The 19635-nt window shown below is 37.6% G+C and overlaps 1 protein-coding gene across 14 annotated transcripts in view; it reads left to right on the plus strand.

The window, feature by feature from the left end:
* Positions 1-19635, plus strand: part of INPP4B (inositol polyphosphate-4-phosphatase type II B) — a 717274-nt gene that overhangs the window by 640826 nt on the left and 56813 nt on the right. The gene's annotated exons all lie outside the window — the stretch shown is intronic.

Below are 19635 nucleotides of genomic sequence, written 5' to 3' on the forward strand. Positions count from 1 at the left end.
CTTATGCTAGGACATTAATTTCAGTGCCACTAGAAAATATCAAAAGTCAAAAATAAGGAACTTATAATTAGAAATCTCAATTGAGTCCAACAGAAATTTTGTAGAATTCTTAACCATGTAAAAGACTTTAATAAAGATTTAGTTTTCTGATTTATAAGCTACATCAGCTATATCTCTCACATATATATGTGTGTGTGTATATATTTATATATTTTATATTTATGCATATATATATATGTCTGATAGAATATAAATTTTACAGGTAATAAAAAGTGATATAAACTAAGGAGCAAATTATTGAATATAGTTATTGCAATATTTATGTGAAAATGTTGGGGCATAAGCCTATAGAACTGTGTTTTACACTTTGTTTTTTGTTTTGTTTTGTGCCATTGTTCAGTTCTGCCGTCCTTTTTCCCACAAAATTAAGCACGTATTTGAGCAGTGCAAAATTAGAGAATAAAGAATGTATTTGGAGCTCATCCATAAGTACTATAAAGAAATAAGTTGAGATACTTAGTTATTCACAATAAGAAACTAGGTTTTAATAAAGCAGGAAATATCTTAATATTTGTTACCAAAAGCTGTCATAAAACTCTACCTGTCATCTATTCACTAGCAATTTGTTCACTGAACTGTATTCTGATACTTAGTTTGAAATATCTTAGGTAGCAGCGTACTTAGGTCTTTTTATTACACAGTTATCTTGCTTCAAAATATTACAGTGGCATAAGCACACGTCCGTGTGATTTTATAGTTAGAAAATTTTACTGCTGCTTTTATATTTTATTTCAAATAAAATACTTTTAAAGCCAAAGTGAAATTAAGTACAGAGAGATTCTTTGGCAGCCAGAATACTTATGAATTTTCAGTTTGTTAATTACTCAGAAGGTTAATAATATAAACAAAACTACTTTGCATTAGTAATTATGGGGAAAGTTCATTATAACGTGGACGTTGGTGGATCATTTTTTTTCATTATTTTTTTAAACACCTTTATTGGAGTACAGTTGCTTTACAATGGTGTGTTAGTTTCTGCTTTATAACAAAGTGAATCAGCTATACATATACATATATCCCCATATCTTCTCCCTCTTGCATCTCCCTCCCACCCTCACTATCCCACCCCTCTAGGTGATCACAAAACGCGGAGCTGATCTCCCTGTGCTTTGTGGCTGCTTCCCACTAGCTATCTACTTTACATTTAGCAGTGTATATATGTCCATGCCACTCTCTCACATCGTCCCAGCTTACCCTTCCCCCTCCCTGTGTCCTCAAGTCCATTCTCTATGTCTGTATCTTTATTCCTGTCCTTCCCCTAGGTTCTTCATGACCAGGTTTTTTGTTTTTTTTTTTAAGATTCCATATATATGTGTTAGCATACGGTATTTGTTTTTCTCTTTCTGACTTACTTCACTCTGTATAACAGATTCTAGGTCCATCCACCTCACTGCAAATAACTCAATTTCATTTCTTTATATGGCTGAGTAATATTCCATTGTGTATATGTGCCATATCTTCTTTATCCATTCATCTGTGGATGGACACTTAGGTTGCTTTCATGTCCTGGCTATTGTAAATAGAGCTGCAATGAACATTGGGGTACATGACTCTTTTTGAAATATGGTTCTCTAAGTGTATATGCCCAGTAGTGGGAATGCTGGGTCATATGGTAGTTCTATTTTTGTTTTTTTAAGGAACCTCCATACTGTTCTCCATAGTGGCTGTATGAATTTACATTCCCACCAACAGTGCAAGAGGGTTCCCTTTTCTCCACAGCCTCACCAATATTTATTGTTTGTAGATATTTAATGATGGCCATTCTGACTGGTTGTGAAGTGATACCTCATTGTAATTTTGATTTGCATTTCTCTAATGATTGGTGATGTTGAGCATCCTTTCATGTGTTTGTTGGTAATGTGTATATCTTCTTTGGAGAAGTGTCTTTTTAGGTCTTCTGCCCATTTTTGGATTGGGTTGTTTGTTTTTTTGATATTGAGCTGCATGAGCTCTTTGTAAATTTTGGAGATTAATCCTTTGTCAGTTGCTTCATTTGCAAATATTTTCTCCCATTCTGAGGGTCATCTTTTTGTCTTGTTTATGGTTTCCTTTACTGTGCAAAGGGTTTTAAGTTTCATTAGGTCCCATTTGTTTATTTTTGTTTTTATTTCCATTTCTCTAGGAGGTGGGTCGAAAAGGATCTTGGTGTGATTTATGTCATAGAGTATGCTGCCTATGTTTTCCTCTAAGAGTTTGATAGTGTCTGGCCTTATATTTATGTCTTTAATCCATTTTGAGTTTATTTTGGGGGATCGTGTTAGGGAGTGTTCTTATTTCATTCTTTTACATGTAGCTGTCCAGTTTTCCCAGGACCACTTATTGAAGTGGCTGTCTTTTTCCATTGTATATTCTTGGCTCCTTTATCAAAAATAAGGTGACCATATGTGCATGGGTTTATGTCTGAACTTTCTATCCTGTTCCATTGATCTGTATTTCTGTTTTTGTGCCCATACCATACTGTCTGGATTACTGTACCTTTGTTGTATAGTCTGAAGTCAGGGAGCCTGATTCCTCCAGCTCCTTTTTTCTTTCTCAAGATTGCTTTGGCTATTCTGGGTCTTTTCTGTTTCCATGTAAATTGTGAAATTTTTTGTTCTAGTTCTGTGAAAAATGCCATTGGTAGTTTGATAGGGATTGCACTGAATCTGTAGATTGCTTTGGGTAGTAGAGTCATTTTTGCAATGTTGATTCTTCCAACCCAAGAACATGGTATATCTCTCCATCTTTTTGTATCATTTTTGATTTCTTTCATCAGTGTCTTATAGTTTTCTGCATACGGGTCTTTTGTCTCCTTAGGTAGGTTTATTCCTAGGTATTTTATTCTTTTTGTTGCAATGGTAAATGGGAGTGTTTCCTTAATTTCTCTTTCAGATTTTTCATCATTAGTGTATAGAAAGGAAAGAGATTTCTGTGCAATAATTTTATATCCTACTATTTTAGCAAGTTCATTGATTAGTTCTAGTAGTTTTCTGGTAGCATCTTTAGGATTCTCTATGTATAGTATCATGTCATCTGCAGACAGTGACAGTTTTACTTCTTCTTTTCTGATTTGGATTCCTGTTATTTCTTTTTCTTCTCTGATTGCTGTGGCTAAAACTTCCAAAACTATGTTGAATAATAGTGGTGAGAGTGGGCAACCTTGTCTTATTCCTGATCTTAGTGGAAATGCTTTCAGTTTTTCACCATTGAGAACGATGTTGGCTGTGGGTTTGTTATATATGGCCTTTATTATGTTGAGGTAAGTTCCCTCTATGCCTACCTTCTGGAGAGCTTTTATCATAAATGGGTGTTGAATTTTGTCGAAAGCTTTCTCTGCATCTATTGAGATGACCATATGGTTTTTCTCCTTCAGTTTGTTAATATGGTGTATCACATTGATTGATTTGCGTTCGTTGAAGAATCCTTGCATTCCTGGGATAAACCCCACTTGATCATGGTGTATGATCCTTTTAATGTGCTGTTGGATTATGTTTGCTAGTATTTTGTTGAGGATTTTTGCATCTATGTTCATCAGTGATATTAGCCTGTAGGTTTCATTTTTGGGACATCTTTGTCTGGTTTTGGTATCAGGGTGATGGTGGCCTCCTAGAATGAGTTTGGGAGTGTTCCTCCCTCTGCTATATTTTGGAAGAGTTTGAGAAGGATAGTTGTTAGCTCTTCTCTAAATGTTTGATAGAATTTGCCTGTGAAGCCATCTGGTCCTAGGCTTTTGTTTGTTGGAAGATTTTAAATCACAGTCTCAATTTGAGTGCTTGTGATTGATCTGTTCATATTTTCTATTTCTTCCTGGTTCAGTCTCGGAAAGTTGTGTTTTTCTAAGAATGTGTCCGTTTCTTCCAGGTTGTCCATTTCATTGGCATATAGCTGCTTGTAGTAGTCTCTCATGATCTTTTGTATTTCTGCAGTGTCAGTTGTTACTTCCCCTGTTTCATTTCTAATTCTACTGATTTGAGCCTTCTCCCTTTCTTTCTTGATGAGTCTACCTAATGGTTTATCAATTTTGCTTATCTTCTCAAAGAACCAGCTTTTAATTTATTGATCTTTGCTGTTATTTCCTTCATTTCTTTTTCATTTATTCCTGATCTGATCTTTATGATTTCTTTCCTTCAGCTCAACTTTGGGGTTTTTTTGTGCTTCTTTCTGTAATTGCTTTAGGTGTAAGTTTAGGTTGTTTATTTGAGATGTTTCTTGTTTCTTGAGGTAGGATTGTATTGCTCTAAACTTCCCTCTTAGAACTGCTTTTGCTGCATCCCATTGGTTTTGGGCCATCGTGTTTTCATTGTCATTTGTTTCTAGTTATTTTTTTATTTCTTCTTTGACTTCTTCAGTGATCTCTTGGTTATTAAGTAGTGTATTGTTTAGCCTCCATGTATTTTCCTGTAATTGATATCTAGTCTCATAGCGTTGTGGTTGGAAAAGATACTTGATATGATTTCAGTTTTCTTAAATTTACCAAGGCTTGATTTGTGACCCAAGATATGATCTATCCTGGAGAATGTTCTATGAGCACTTGAGAAGAAAGTGTATTCTGTTGTTTTTAGATGGAACGTCCTATAAATATCAATTAAGTCCATCTTGTTTAATGTGTTCCTTTTTTATTTTCATTTTGGATTATCTGTCCATTGGTGAAAGTGGGGTGTAAAGTCCCCTACTATGACTGTGTTACTGTCAATTTCCCCTTTTATTGCTGTTAGCATTTGCCTTATGTATTGAGGTATTCCTATGTTGGGTGCATAAATATTTACAATTGTTATATCTTCTTTGTGGTTTGATCCCTTGATCATTATGTAGTGTCCTTCTTTGTTTCTTGTAATAGTCTTTATTTTTAGGTTGATTTTGTCTGATATGAGAATTACTACTCCAGCTTTCTTTTGATTTCCATATGTATGGAATATCTTTTTCCATCCCATCACTTTCAGTCTGTATGTGTCCCTAGGTCTGAAGTGGGTCTCTAGTTGACAGTATATATACGGGTTTTATTTTTGTATCCCTTCAGCCAGTCTATGTCTTTTTTGTATCCATTCAGCCAGTCTCTGTGTTTTGGTTGGAGCATTTAATCCCTTTACATTTATGGTAATTATCGATATGTACGTTCCTATTACCATTTTCTTAATTGTTTTGGGATTGTTATTGTAGGTCTTTTCCTTCTCTTGTGTTTCCTGCCTAGAGAAGTTTCTTTAGCATTTGTTGTAAGCTGGTTTCGTGGTGTTGAATTCTCTTAACTTTTGCTTGTCTGTAAAGATTTTAATTTCTCCGTTGAATCTGAATGAGATCCTTGCTGGGCAGAATAATCTTGGTTGTAGAGTTTTCCCTTTCATCACTTTAAATATGTCCTGCCACTCCCTTCTGGCTTGCAGAGTTTCTGCTGAAAGATCAGCTGTTAACCTTATGGGGATTCCCTTGTATGTTACTTGTTTTTCCCTTGCTGCTTTGAATATTTTTTCTTTGTATTAATTTTTGATTGTTTGATTAATATGTGTCTTGGCATGTTTCTCCTTGGATTTATCCTGTATGGGACTCCCTGCACTTCCTGGACTTATTTCCTTTCCCATATTAAGGAAGTTTTCAACTATAATCTCTGCAAATATTTTCTCAGTCCCTTTCTTTTTTTCTTTTTCTTCTGGGACCCGTATTATTCGAATGTTGGTGCATTTAATGTTGTCCCAGAGGATTCTGAGGCTGTCCTCAATTCTTTTCATTGTTTTTTCTTTATTCTGCTCTGTGGTAGTTATTTCCACTATTTTATCTTCCAGGTCACTTATCCGTTCTTCTGCCTCAGTTATTCTGCTATTGAGTCCTTCTAGAGAATTTTTAATTTCATTTATTGTGTTGTTCATCGTTTGTTTGTTGTTCAGTTCTTCTAGGTCCTTGTCAAACAATTCTTGCATTTTCTCCATTCTGTTTCCAAGATTTTGGATCATCTTTACTATCATTATTCTGAATTCTTTTTCAGGTAGACTGCCTATTTCCTCTTCATTTGTTTGGTCTGGTGGGTTTTTACTTTGCTCCTCCATCTGCTGTGTTTCTCTGTCTTCTCATTTTGCTTAACTTTCTGTGTTTGGGGTCTCCTTTTCACAGGCTGCAGGTTTGTAGTTACAGTTGCTTTTGGTGTCTGCCCCCAGTGGCTAAGGTTGGTTCAGTGTGTTGTGTAGGCTTCCTGGTGGAGGGTATTATTGCTTGTATTCTGGTGGATGAGGCTGATTCTTTTCTTTCTGGTGGGCAGGACCACATCCGGTGGTGTGTTTTGGGGTGTCTGTGACCTTATTATGATTTTAGGCAGCCTCTTTGCTAATGGGTGGGGTTGTGTTCCTGTCTTGCTAGTTGTTTGGTATAGGGTGTCCAGCACTGTAGCTTGCTGGTCGTTGAGTGGAGCTGCGTCTTAGTGTTGAGATGGAAATCTCTGGGAGAGCTTTCGCTGTTTTATATTACATGGAGTCAGGAGGTCTCTGGTGGACCAATGTCCTGAACTCGGCTCTCCCACCTCAGAGACACAGGCCTTACAGCCGGCCAGAGCACCAAGAACCTGTAGAAAACAGGAATTTTTTCTTTAATCTTTCTATTGGTCTCCTTTTAGAAAACAAGCAATTCAATGTCATTATGTGAAGGCCTCACTCTGGCTTCACCTAATAGGGTTCAAAGAGTACAGGTAATTTGAATCTGGTTCTTGTGTTCATCTTCTTTTCTTCACCCAGGCTTCCCACCATCCTTCTTTTCCTGGGAATTCCCTGGTGGTCCAGTGGTTAGGACTCCGAGCTTTCACTACCAAGGGCACAGCTTTGATCCCCGGTCAGGGAACTATGATCCCACAAGCCATGGCAAGAAAAAATAAAATAAAATAACACCTGTTCCTGAAGACAAAGTGTCACTCCATGCTTCTGGGAAAGGCTCTCCCAGTGACTTGTTGGTGGATAATTTTCTTACAGTTACTTGTAATTTGGAAGTAATTCCCATAATTTTTATAAACAACTTGATTTCTCTTTATATGGGTCCTTTCAAAGTGAGGTCCCTGGGCCAGCAGCATCCGTGTCACCTGGAAATCTGTTAGTAATGCACATTCTCAGGGCCCTCCGCAGGTCTATTGAACTTGCCCTGTAATCTGTTTTAGTAAGCCTTCCAAGTCATTTCTGATCCATACTAATGTATGAGAACCAATGCTGTGTCATCCTTACTCAAAACATACATTATATTAAAAAGTAGTTTGTTGGCAAAGTCTATGAAAGATATCAATACTACACATAAACAATTATACACCTAAAAAGAAATATGTATAAGTAATTGTTGAAGTATTTCTGATATATGAAATACAAAGTAATCCCTACATTCAAGTCATTGAAACTCTTCATGGGAATGTAAGTTTTAAAAATTGGAAGAACATGAGACCTCATATAAATTATTGCTAATTAAATATAGCTGTTTTAGAAATATATAAATATATCTCATGCTTGAAAACAGGATGTACTTTTGCATCAAATCAATTTTATTTCATTAGTTGAAATGAGTTGTCTTAACAGACTGAATTCTTCCTGATATTTTGTTTCCTGTTATGTCAACATATTTTTGAGACAACACTATCATAGATTTGGCACAGAATGAAGGTATGATGTGACTGTGGTTGTTTTCCATAACAAAAGTCCAAACCGTATCTATGAAATTATACCAACATATGTAGGGTTTTTCCTCATGCAGAAATATTGTAACCTAAAGCATCACCGGGTTGCACTCCATTTAAGGAGGTACGTAAAAGCTTTATTAAGAGTAGGAATAAGGGTTAGGCTCTTTGTTAAGGAGGGAAAAACTACTATGTGGGATCATACTTATAATCCATATAATCTACTATTTTTCTTTCACAGTGAAATCAAGGGATAATTTGTAGCAGTGTTAAAAGGCTAAGTTAACCCTCTAAATATATTCCTTTCACTTATTCATCCATTTTGGATGTCCTGTCCATTAATTTACTCACCCTGTTTTTTTTATGATTTATGATCTAGTCAAATTCTACATGTTTTAAATAAAAAATTTTCCATTCTTCCCCAAATTTTTTTTTTAAATTAGGGATGTCCCCTACTTTTACAATACCAGGATATAATGAATAAATCATTTTAGCCTATATATTCACTCCCAATCAAATAGTTATCATCTTTCTGTTTATTCTTCTTATACATAGCTTTTATGGTCTAAAACATTTATTCTTCCCCAAATATTCTCTAATTCTGTTAAATATGTAGTAGATTCAATTGATAGTCTCAATCCAGCAGTCTACACACGTGGACTCCTTTTATCTAATACCTCTGTCGGCTTTACTGGGCATTCACCCCTTAGGAGTTAGTAATGGGGAGGGCAGTAAACTTAAAAGTTGCTAAACAACAGTACCTCATTTCCTTTCAGTGTGTTCAACATAGTCTGGTGATTTGTAGATTAATGTATTTGAAAATCTCAAGTTCATTTGGAAGAAATATTCAGTCAAATTCAAGTATTACTATCCTCCAACCCCATTTTCCTTGTATCTGCAGAAAGGTCATTAGTGGGAGACTTGGTAGGTTGGAATGGCCTCTCTCTCTCTCTCTCTCCCTCTCTCCCTTTCGTGGAGGATTCATGGGATCTAGAGCTGAGAAGTACCTGTTACAGAGGAGGAACCCAAGAATGGGTGATCCCTTTCCTGTAAATCTTTGCTGAAAATTCTGAAGCAAGAAATATATAATGTCTGAAGTTAGTATCAAACAGAGCTATTGATGACTGGGAGGTCTGTTTGCGTCTGAGTACCGTGTGTTGTGGATTTCTCCCTTCACATCTTGGCCTAGTGATGCAGCTTTCAGACAGTAGTTTTGGCTGCCCAGACTGCAAGGCACAATAAATCATCAGGAGCTACTTCCCCTCAGGCCCTGCCGGTGATATTCACTGGCCCCTTTGATCAACCAGCAAAACTCCCGTGGGGCAGGTGTGAGTGTTTCTCTCTCTTCTGGCTCTGATCTTCCAGATGGGTTTGATGATCTCAGAAACCTTTCAAGGCCCCTTCTGTACCCACCTAAAGCATTAAGACACTTCAATGTTGGGTTAGCAAAATAAAATCAAATAAAGTACTGCTGTAAATCACTAGTGCAAACTGCTCTGCAGTTTAGAGTCAGCATCGCATCTCATACATAATTCGGGGCTCCTGACTTTGGTGGATAAAATGCTTCTTTCTTTCCCCTTTAACTGACCAAGGGTCAATTTATACTCTCCAATCTCTCATTTCTCTTTGTGATAATAATGTCCTTCTCTTGTCCTTTTTCCAAAACAAAGGAGAAGGATATTTTCATACGGTTCTATTGGAATGCTACCGTTTATTGGCTCCTATGTGAGTACTATAAGGGTGGGCTGTCTAGCATGTGAGCTAGGAAGGAAAATCAGGCAGCCTTTTGTGAGCTGTTATCAACTATCTCCACAATATTTGATATCCCTGTCTTACATATAATATTTCATCAACTATAGCATAACAATCTCACACAAAATATTTTTTAGAAAAAATCTTAGGCTCCCATTCAATTTAGCAGACATTGGTAGAGATCGTATTATGTGTAAAACTTTGTACCCATCGCTATGAATGATGGAAGATGAATAAGATACAGTCTCTGCTTCTAATAGCTTACACTTTAATGACTCAGTGTGATCAAGGAATAATCTACCTTAACTCTAAATCTCTTTCCAGAATACTAGTTGCTATTCCGTAGTATTGATCCTTTCTGTGAATAATTTGGTTTTGTTTCTGTTGCTTTTGTTGTTCCAAAAGTGTTAGTTTCTCCTTGATCATTTTTGACATTCATTGTGTGGTGATGCATTGCCACAGATTTCACTTCTGCACTGGGAAAAGAAAAGTTTCTATGCATTCTTTCCATTCTTAGAAATAAGAGAATAGGATAAGAAGCTAATATTTTATAGATAATTAATTTTAGAGGAATTGTTTAAATAATTTTCCATGTATTCCACATAGGAAATGAGAAAAAATACATGATAGGGGGAGATTATCCATAAGTATAGGGAAAGGAGGACTAAGGAACCCACAAAAAAATGGAGACATGATTAGAGATTGAGGGTCATCGAACATCACTATAGCTAAATGAGAAGAATATCAACCACGAGAAGGTGACCAAGAATAACAAATGTGTTGATGAAGAAAGAAGCACGAGAATTAAAGAGAAGCTGTTAGATTCGGTGTTTAAGAGTATTTGATGACATTCGATGGAGTAGTTTTAATAAAAGCATGGGATGAAACCACATCAAAGGCATTCAAGGAGAGAACTCGTGTTGTACAAGTAGAGGAACAGAGTGAAAGCCACCCCTTAAGAAAGTTAAAGTGAATACAAACAGAGAAGTGGAAAAGTAGGCTAAAAGCAAGTATCAGGTACGAAGGTTTTTCCCCTTTGTTTTTCTTTAGTTTAGTTTCCAAAGAGAGAGCGAAATTATAAAGACAGATTGAAATTGCCAGATGGTGGCTAGGGGCTAAGCACGTACCCTTGACCCTGCCAAGAGGTTCTGGAGAGGAGTACAATGATGAGGCCCCTGGAACTAGCCAGAAAGCCTGTGAGAGGCCCCGAGAGAGAGCAGAGGACAGGCCTCCCATGTGATGCGGAGCCAGAACCTTAGCTGAAAGGGAAAGGGTAGTATTCTGGCTTTTAGAAAAAGAAATCTGCCCTGCCTGGCTGAAGCCCTTTAACACCTGAAGAATTCCAACCAAAGGTCACAGTTAATTCTTTAAGATTGATGTTCTGAGCATAAAAAGTTTGAAAAGAGTCCAAAGAGTAGTTCTGCCTTGGTCTTCATACCCCTTCTGGTCCACCAATGTCGTCAGGTCTCCCATGGTCCTTTGATGGCTTCAGAGGAAAAAACCTTGAAGAAAGATTTTGTTCACATCCACCGTACTAACTTTCAAAATCAGATCAATCATGGTTTTCCTTGATATCTTATCAAATTCTTTTAATGTAATTAACTATAATTCACAAAATCTTTGCATGCATGCCATACACTCTGATGCACACTTTTGCTGAGGTAAGATTTAGTTAACAGGATGCAGTTTATTTTTGTGCCCTTTGAATTTATATTTTCAGTAAACATTTTTTATTTTTAGTATTTTGATTTATCTGATCTCTCATTTAAAAATAGACCAAAGGAGCAAAGCTGGTGCAGTTAAAGATAAAATTAGAAAGAAAATTATAATAAATATTAAAACTCAAAATAATGTGAAATATAAAAAAAGTTAACAGGACTCCACTGGGATAAGGAAAACCTTCAAATGAGAGGATTTCCCAGAAATAGATGAAAAAGAAAAGCTTGACTATGAATACAATGTTGAGTATCTAAAACGGGCTTTTGTTAGATCAGAGAATGGATCAACTCATTCCTTATATCTAATACTTTGTCTTTTTAAAATACTGCCGTTGAAAATTTAACCAGTTTTTCAAACCTAAGAGAGCTCTCTAGTAAATCAAGATAATCTTTCTAGAACAAGTGTGTGGTAATACTTCCCTGAATGAAGTTATTGGATTTTGTTTCTAGAAGGAATGAAAAGACTGGAACTACCAAGATATCATTCATAATTGTACTTCATGTGAAATGAATTGACAAATTGATACACATCAGACTATTGCTGAGAAAGAACTAGTTACAACGTTTATAACACATATTGTGCTCTGGAAGAAATCAGCCCTAGGTCTTGGCAAACGTCTTTAACCTATCACACTGTTGGACTTTCCACACTGTTCGATGCCAGGGAGTGTGGGAGTGCAGTCACTGTCACATGCTAACAGGTATCTTGTGTTACAAATGGATAAAATCACCGAGGAGCAGCATGTAAATTAGTTCTTGGAATATTGAGCATATATCAGAGAAAAGAATTGCACCACATTTGCTCTGTTTATCAATGAAAATTAAGACTACTTAAATGGATATTCTCTTCAGTTAGTGGTTATTTTATGAGCTCTGTTGCAGACTAGAAAGTGTGCGATGAAATGAATACTGACAGCATCAGCTCCATGTGCCGCATAGATGGGCAATGCTCCATAAACAAAGAACGCTGCCTCTGAATATTCAATCACTTACTGCTTATTTACCTACAGTTGGAGTCCACGTGTGTTGACACTCACAGCGTGGCTCGCTGCCACCATGAGTTTGAACATGTTGCTTTCACTTCGTAGAATAAGTTATGGTGGGTGTTTCTTGTCCCTGCTTTTCAGAGCCCTCTGTCCTTACACTACCACCTAAACTGAGCCTGGCTCCCCAGTCCTTAGTAGGCTCTGGAAATGACTTGAATTTATAAAGTAAGGAAATGAGGTAAGGCAAATATCTCAAAAGACATAAACACATGCGCAGACATATGATTGCACACACACACACAAACAGACACACACACACACGCGCGCAGGCACAACTTACTAAAAGTCGACAATCTGAGTGTTTCTGATTAGCATAGGGACTTTCTGATACAGGGTAACTGTTTCCCAGGTTTCAAAGTAAATTTCTAAATTATTACCTTTCTACCCACACGTGATAATACTAGATTTCCTCTGAAAGGTTCACATTCACATAGAGAGACCCTTTCTTAACATGAGGCCAGCCTCTCAACATTCACAGAACGGTGACATCAGAGGCTACGGTTTTATTCTGTCAACTGAGGTTCAGCTGTGGGTGACAAAAGGCACTGTTAGACCCTTCCCCCATCACTTGTCTCCCTTTTCCCAATATCTCTTTTATCTCTGCTGCCTTTCTACTGTCTGTAAACTTTGGGGGTGAGGTCAGGCTATGATTAACCTGCAATAGGATCGGGTAAAGACAAGGTGTCTGAATTAGAAAGGATATGCTAGCCTAGACTGTCCTGTGGTAAATTGAAAAATAATGCCAAATTCTTAGCAGCCATAGTAGTCAGAACCCAGTCATGCAAATGAGCATTCTAGGAATTTCCTGCAGAGTATTGGCGATAAACATGAAGAAATTTGGGAGAAATTAACCAGGGCATTGTAGCCACCCAGCGCTTAGCAATAAGTAGCATGAAACTAGCAGTAGCTAACCCAGGTTCGGAAGAGACCTGAGTTGGATGTAGTGGCACCAGAGCACAAAAGCTGTCCTTCCCCCACCCCCATCTAGGTTCTTGGTGGGGACTGTCCAGCAGAAGCTGGGACCATGGACAGAGAAGTTGCCCTACAACCAATTCCAGAGACAGCGGAAGAAACAGAGAGATTGAGAGAGAAATATACTAGCTTCTGGCTTCTTCCTTGCATTTAATCTCCCTCTTAATCCTCATTGCCCAAACTTAATTGTAGATCAGAGGGCAGCAAGTAGCTTGGGAAATGAGGCTACCTGCGATCAAGAGCAGAATGGGGAAGGGTTCAGGTAGATATGAGAGCAAATCAGCATTGACCAGCACAATTTACCCCTTTGCCGCTCAGCACCTCTCCTCATTTTTTATCCATACGAGTCATTTCAGAGAAATCCGTCTCTGGCTGTGGGGTCAGCAGCCTGTGTTTTGACAAGCCCCTTCCCAGGGAGTTCGCTGCACGATAAGATTTGAGAACCACTAGCTTAGATTTGTACGATGCAGATTTAGCTCTCAAATTGTAAATCTGTGTTTTGCATTTCATTAGTACTCTAGACATGAATGTAAAAGGAAGCGAACGTTTTTCAGAATAGTAAAACTGTACTATCTTTTATTTATTTGTTGTTTAACAAACATTTATTGACCTGAGCGAAACGTGTATATAAAGCAACTAGCTGTAATCATGATTCTGTTCAATGTGAGATTACCTTGATTTATTATGTCAAGCTAAATCCATGTGTCTAAGTTTCCTAAGCACAAAGAATAATCTGAATACTATAGATTATTTTGGTATTTTTAACAATCTTAAGGATATAAAATGACAGAAGATATAAGAATTTTCTTAACACATGCCAATCCTTCCAATAGAACTATAAATTACTATGACATAATTTATTTAGTAATAATTTCTGTTTTATGGACATCTCAACTTTGATACTATGTAGACATCCAGATAGACAAATGAAAAATCCTGTTAGTCATCCAAATATTTTGCTTAGTTTGTTTCAAACTATGTGTATTTGGAAACATTCAGATGGCTGAGGAATTTTTCACATGTTACCCATATGTTTGGCTTTGCATAGACATGTAAAAAGATGAGTAAAGGGGATTGTCAGTACACAGGAAAAATATGTTATCATGCAGGACTTCCTGAAAGTTGGAAATGTTCCCCAAAAAGCAGACAAAAGTGGAATTTGAAGGTTACTGTCTTTAATTTTTCTCCCCCCATTTTTCTAGTCAGCTGCTCTAGTCAGCCTTTGCCACATAACTTCACTGAAACTGGTTTTGTCAGGTTTTCTACCTGTCAAAGCCAATGCTCAGTTCTCTGTCCTCATCCTACTTGATCTAGTAATAGGTTTGAGATGGTTATTTTTTCCCTCTTTCATCACTGGTCTTCCAGGCCATCACCCTACTCTTCTGTGATTACTCCTGCCCCCCTGGCTGCTGCGTTTCAACCTCCATTACTGATTCCACATTATCTTTCTGACCTCTAAATGCTGAGGGTACCAGGATTTAGTCCATGGATGTCTACTCCGCTCCCTTGTTGAACGGCCTCATTGCTTTAAATACCATCCTTTAATTATCCACCTCCATACCTGCATCACCTGCCCATCTCTCTTCCCTAAATTTATATATCCTGCTCAACACCTCAAACTCTGTTCCTGATGTGCCCCTAAAAATTTATTCTTCCCACTATCTTCCCCATTTCGGTTTTTATCATTTCTAACTTCTTGTTGTTTCAGAAAAAAATGGGAGTCACCCTTGACTCTTCTCTTTTTTTCACACCCCATCAGAAGATTTCATTGGCTGTATTTTCGAAATGTATGTTCAGCTCTGTCCACCTGTATTGCTACCACTCTGTGCAAATCCTTGTTATTCTTGCTTCCAGATTATGACAAAACCTCCCCATCTCTTTGTTTCCTCTCTCAACCTCATTCAGTAGTCTTTTTTGATCACAACAGCCAAAGTGACCTTTAAAAATGAAAATCGAATCATGTCACTCTTCAAAATCTTCCAATAACCCCCTGTTTTTTATTGCAGAATGACAATCTAAATTGTTACAATGGCTTCTAAGCGTCCCCATAATCTGGCAAAAAAATTGGATATTTTGACTCCACTCTCTTCTCTCTCTCTGTGTGTGTGTCTCTCCCTCTCCTTGTCCCTCCCTTCCTCCCTTGCTTCACTCTGTCCCACAGTGACCTCTTGCTGTTTCTTAGGACTTTTCCATTGGCTGTTTCCTCTGCCTTAAATGCTTCCCCCCATAAGGATCACTTACCTCCTTTAAGTCGTTCTCCAAATGTCACTTTCTCAGTAAGGCCTTTCTTGACCACCCTCTTTAAAATTGCAATCTCCGGTGCCCTGGTCCCCTTCTCGCTTTATTTTTTCTCCACAACATCTATCATGCACCTTGCTTGGTTATAACTCCTGATCAGAACATAAGCTTCATGAGGACAAGTCTCCTGTCTATTTGTTGACTTTATTTACCAATAAACAAAAGCATTGTCTGGCACATAGCTTATACTCCATAAATATTTGTTGAATGAATGGGATAGATTGGGTCATTTGTTTAGTTGGATGTTTTGAAGAATCAGAGAGCAATTGGATCTTGGAAATAACCTAATCTAAAGTATTCCAAAGAACACTCTTTCTGCTAATAATTGTTGGGCAATGAAAGAATTCTATAGTCAAATGATTTTGGAATTCACGTTATCACACTGAAAGTTTTGAGAAGATCTATAGCATAGCCAGCAATCGTTTTATGTAAAGGATCAGAAGGTAAATAATTCAGATTTTGCAGGCCGTGTGATCTGTCACAACTTCTGGACTCTGCTACTGAAGTGCAAAATAAGCCATTAACAATATGTAAATTAATGAACTTGGCTGAATTCTAATGAAACTGTATTTATAAAAACAGAATTGACTGGGTTTAGTTGGCAAGCCATAGTTTCCCAACCCTAATCTACACTGCCTATACTTTAATTTTGTTTAAAATAGCATTTTTATTACATTATAGGACCACCAAAAAAACCCTATAAAATATTCATTAGCATCTTGTTAAATAAGTGTTCCTCAGGTCATAGTTTAAGAAACACTGATCTAGTTTAACCCTATAATTTGTTATGAGGGGTTTGGGATCCAGGATAGATTTTGTTAAATTCACACATACAGCTAGTGGGAGAACAGGGATATATCCTATATTTTCTGACTCCCAGTTAAGTGTTCTTTTCACTTTTATGCTGTAACTCTTCCATGGCTGTCTAAGGACTCTGATCTTCTAAATTTAAATTTTATTTTCAACTCATTGCAGAGAAACTCCGATGTACTTACCTGTTGAAATTTTTAATGTTGATGAAGATTAAGATAATTTTTTAATTTGGTATGTCTTTTGAAGCACTCCTGTGTCTTTTTGAAAAGAAAAGTGATACTGAACCATACTGAATTTAATTTTCTATGTGCACATTAAACCACAGACATAGACTTTTAGTGTCCATTAACTTGTACTCTGAATCGCAGCAACAAATACAAACAACACTACAAGTAACAAAGGTAGACACATATACCCTCATACACACATACAAATGGCCACCTCCCTGTTCAACTCAGCATTTATCTCTGCATCTTCTATGTTACTTCATTGCCCTCACAAATTAGATGTATCAACCCTATTGTCAAATTTATGAGGGTAAAAACTCAGATTTCCAGCCTTTTAGTCATCCTTCCATTTTTCTATGTTCTTTCCTTCTCACTGGGGCTCTCCTTTCTTTAGACTTCATCACTCACTGAAGATTGGCCGGACTTCCAGTAAACCCGTCTAGTTAGTATGCACAGAATAGCATGAAAACAAAAGAGATGAATTCAATTGAAAGTTCACTTAGGTGAATCATTTGATGCTCTGAGTGCCTCCATGTCATTATCAGCTAAATGAGAATAATTACTACATATGTACCTGTACTTCATCTACCATTATCTCACTAGAGAAAGGAAGTTAATATTTCCAGTGTCAGTTTCCTGATAAGTTGTCACACCACACTTACGAACATTAGCGAGATGGATAAGATAATGGTTGTATGTGCTTTGAGCCTCTCAAGAGAGTTCTGCTTCTCCTGTATACACACATTGATCCAGTTAAATTTGACTGTAAAACTCTTTCTTTTATTTTTTTAAGTCTTTATTGAATTTGTTACAGTATTGCTACTGCTTTATGTTTTGGTTTTTTGCCCACGAGGCATGTGGGATCTTAGCTCCACAACCAGGGATCAAACCTGCACCCCCTGCATTGGAAAGTGAAGTCTTAACCACTGGACCACCAGGGAAGTCCTATAAAGCTCTTTCTGTAGTTTGAACTAACCTGCCTCTCTTCCCCATTCAACAGCCTCTTTCCTTCTCAATCTTGTCTGTAACCCTTCAAATACCTACCTATATTAATCTTAATGATTTTTTTAACATAGTCTCTGCTTCTCTGATAATCTTTCCAAAAAAGCACATTTTTCTTTTTGGAACACCCACATAGAGATGAGCTCCTGAAATTGAAATTGGATAGGCAGCAGAGAGCAGTGGCGTGAAGCGAGATCTTAGTTCCCTGCCCAGGAATTGGACCTGGGTAACCTGGATGGAAACCAGCAATCCTAGCCACTAGTCCACCAGGGGCTAGAGGCTAGGAACAAGGTTCCCCTGGCTCTTACCCCCATTGAGAAATGTATTTCTCAAGGAAGCAAAAACTGTAGAAACAGGTACAAAGTTTATTATTAGAGACATGGTACAACAAATGGGAGAGCACACAGAGAAAGTTTGTTTAGTTAAGACAGAAGCGAGGCAGAGATACACTCCAGGAGAGAAAAGCTGTGGGCATCCCCCCTAATGAGGAGGAATGCAGTAAAGAGGTGGTTAAATCATTTCTATAGGGCAGTTCTTCTGGGTCTTTGTTCACCTTTGGCCAATTATCTGGTTTCTTTTTCCACACCTGACCTTCCCTAGGACCTCCCCAACACGTGTGCACAACTTTTTTCACAGATGGATTCCAGCCCACAGGCCTATGGGGGGCCTGGGCATCACCTATTTTGGGGTGGTGCCCCCTCCTTTCTGACCCCCAAGAAGCCTCCAAGGTGCAGTGTCTCCCTTTGCCCCAAGGATGGGAAACACGTGACCTCTTTTACTCAAACAGGGTTTAGCCCCTGTCTGTCCCTGCCATGACTGTTATCTTAAAGTGTCCACAGGAGACAAAGTCCAGCCATTTACGCTGTTCCTGTTGTAATTTCTATCTCAAAGTGCAAGCAGGAGACAGGTTGTAAATATCTAGCCTAGAGCCCTCCTGTTTCCTTCCTCAGGAAGTGTAAACAGGAAGCTAGTTGTAAATTCCCAGCCTGGAGCCCATCTACCTCCTGCCTAACAAAGTCATCACTCTTTGGAACTGGCCACACAGTGAGGAATGAGGTGGATATTAGAAATCTTAGGACTCATCTTCCCTTTTGGAAATAAATATCTAAATTTGACCTGAATTAATACCAGTCTCCTATGAATTCAGTTTCAGGATAGTACCGCATCCAGTAAACAGCCCAACAATTAAAAATAACTAAAAATTAGTTCCAACTTTCAATTAAACATCAAAGAGGAGACAACTGACAACTCATTATTTTACTTTTTAAATCCTTTTTTTCCAAATGTTTAAGTCACTCATCGATTGAGCACATCACTCTCCCAGACAGTCACTATTTACTTACCATTCCGCCTTTCCCAAAACCATGAGTGCAAGGCCTTCTGTTTCATTCCAGTCCACCTCCCCATCCACCTTTCTTTCTTCATGCTTCCACTTCTGCAGAACAAAACTCCAGATAAAGCACAACTCTTCTCTGAAGTCAGGTAAGGGGGAAAATTTGAAGACGCAAAGATAAAATTATCTTTATCAGACACATCAGAAAAGGGAAATATGGCAACACACGTAGATTAATACATTTTGTTGCTATCAACAAATTATAAATGTCTGAGAATCCTAGATGATCAAGCTGGAGGTCACTTAAAGCCAATAAAAGGAGCTATATGAATGGAGAAAAAGGTAGGCCGTATAATCTTAATACGCCCTGTCTCTTCATTTTGGAGTCTTCTAAAGCAGCTTTAGTTCCATAATCATCTTCCTCTATTTTACCTCATTTATAACTTTTGAAATACCTCAGGAGTTATTTATTTTATTCTATATAGTATGAAGCATTAAAGATCTCATTCTTTTTTTAATTTTTATTTTGTATTGGAGCATAGTTGATTAACAAAGTTGTGTTAATGTACGGCAGAGTGATTCAGTTACACATATACATGTATCTACTCTTTTTCAAATTCTTTTCCCATTTAGGTTATTACAGAATATTGAGCAACATGTTGGTTATCTGTTTTAAATACAGCAGTATGTACATATCAGTCCCAAACTCCCAATCTGTCCCAACCCCCCAGGCCTTCCCCGCTGGTAACCGTAAGTTCTTTTTTTTTTTTAAGATTTTTTTTTGATGTGGACCATTGTTTTTCAG

The sequence above is a fragment of the Tursiops truncatus genome, chromosome 5 (assembly GCF_011762595.2).
Source record: "Tursiops truncatus isolate mTurTru1 chromosome 5, mTurTru1.mat.Y, whole genome shotgun sequence".
In the NCBI taxonomy this organism is placed as follows: Eukaryota; Metazoa; Chordata; class Mammalia; order Artiodactyla; family Delphinidae; genus Tursiops; species Tursiops truncatus.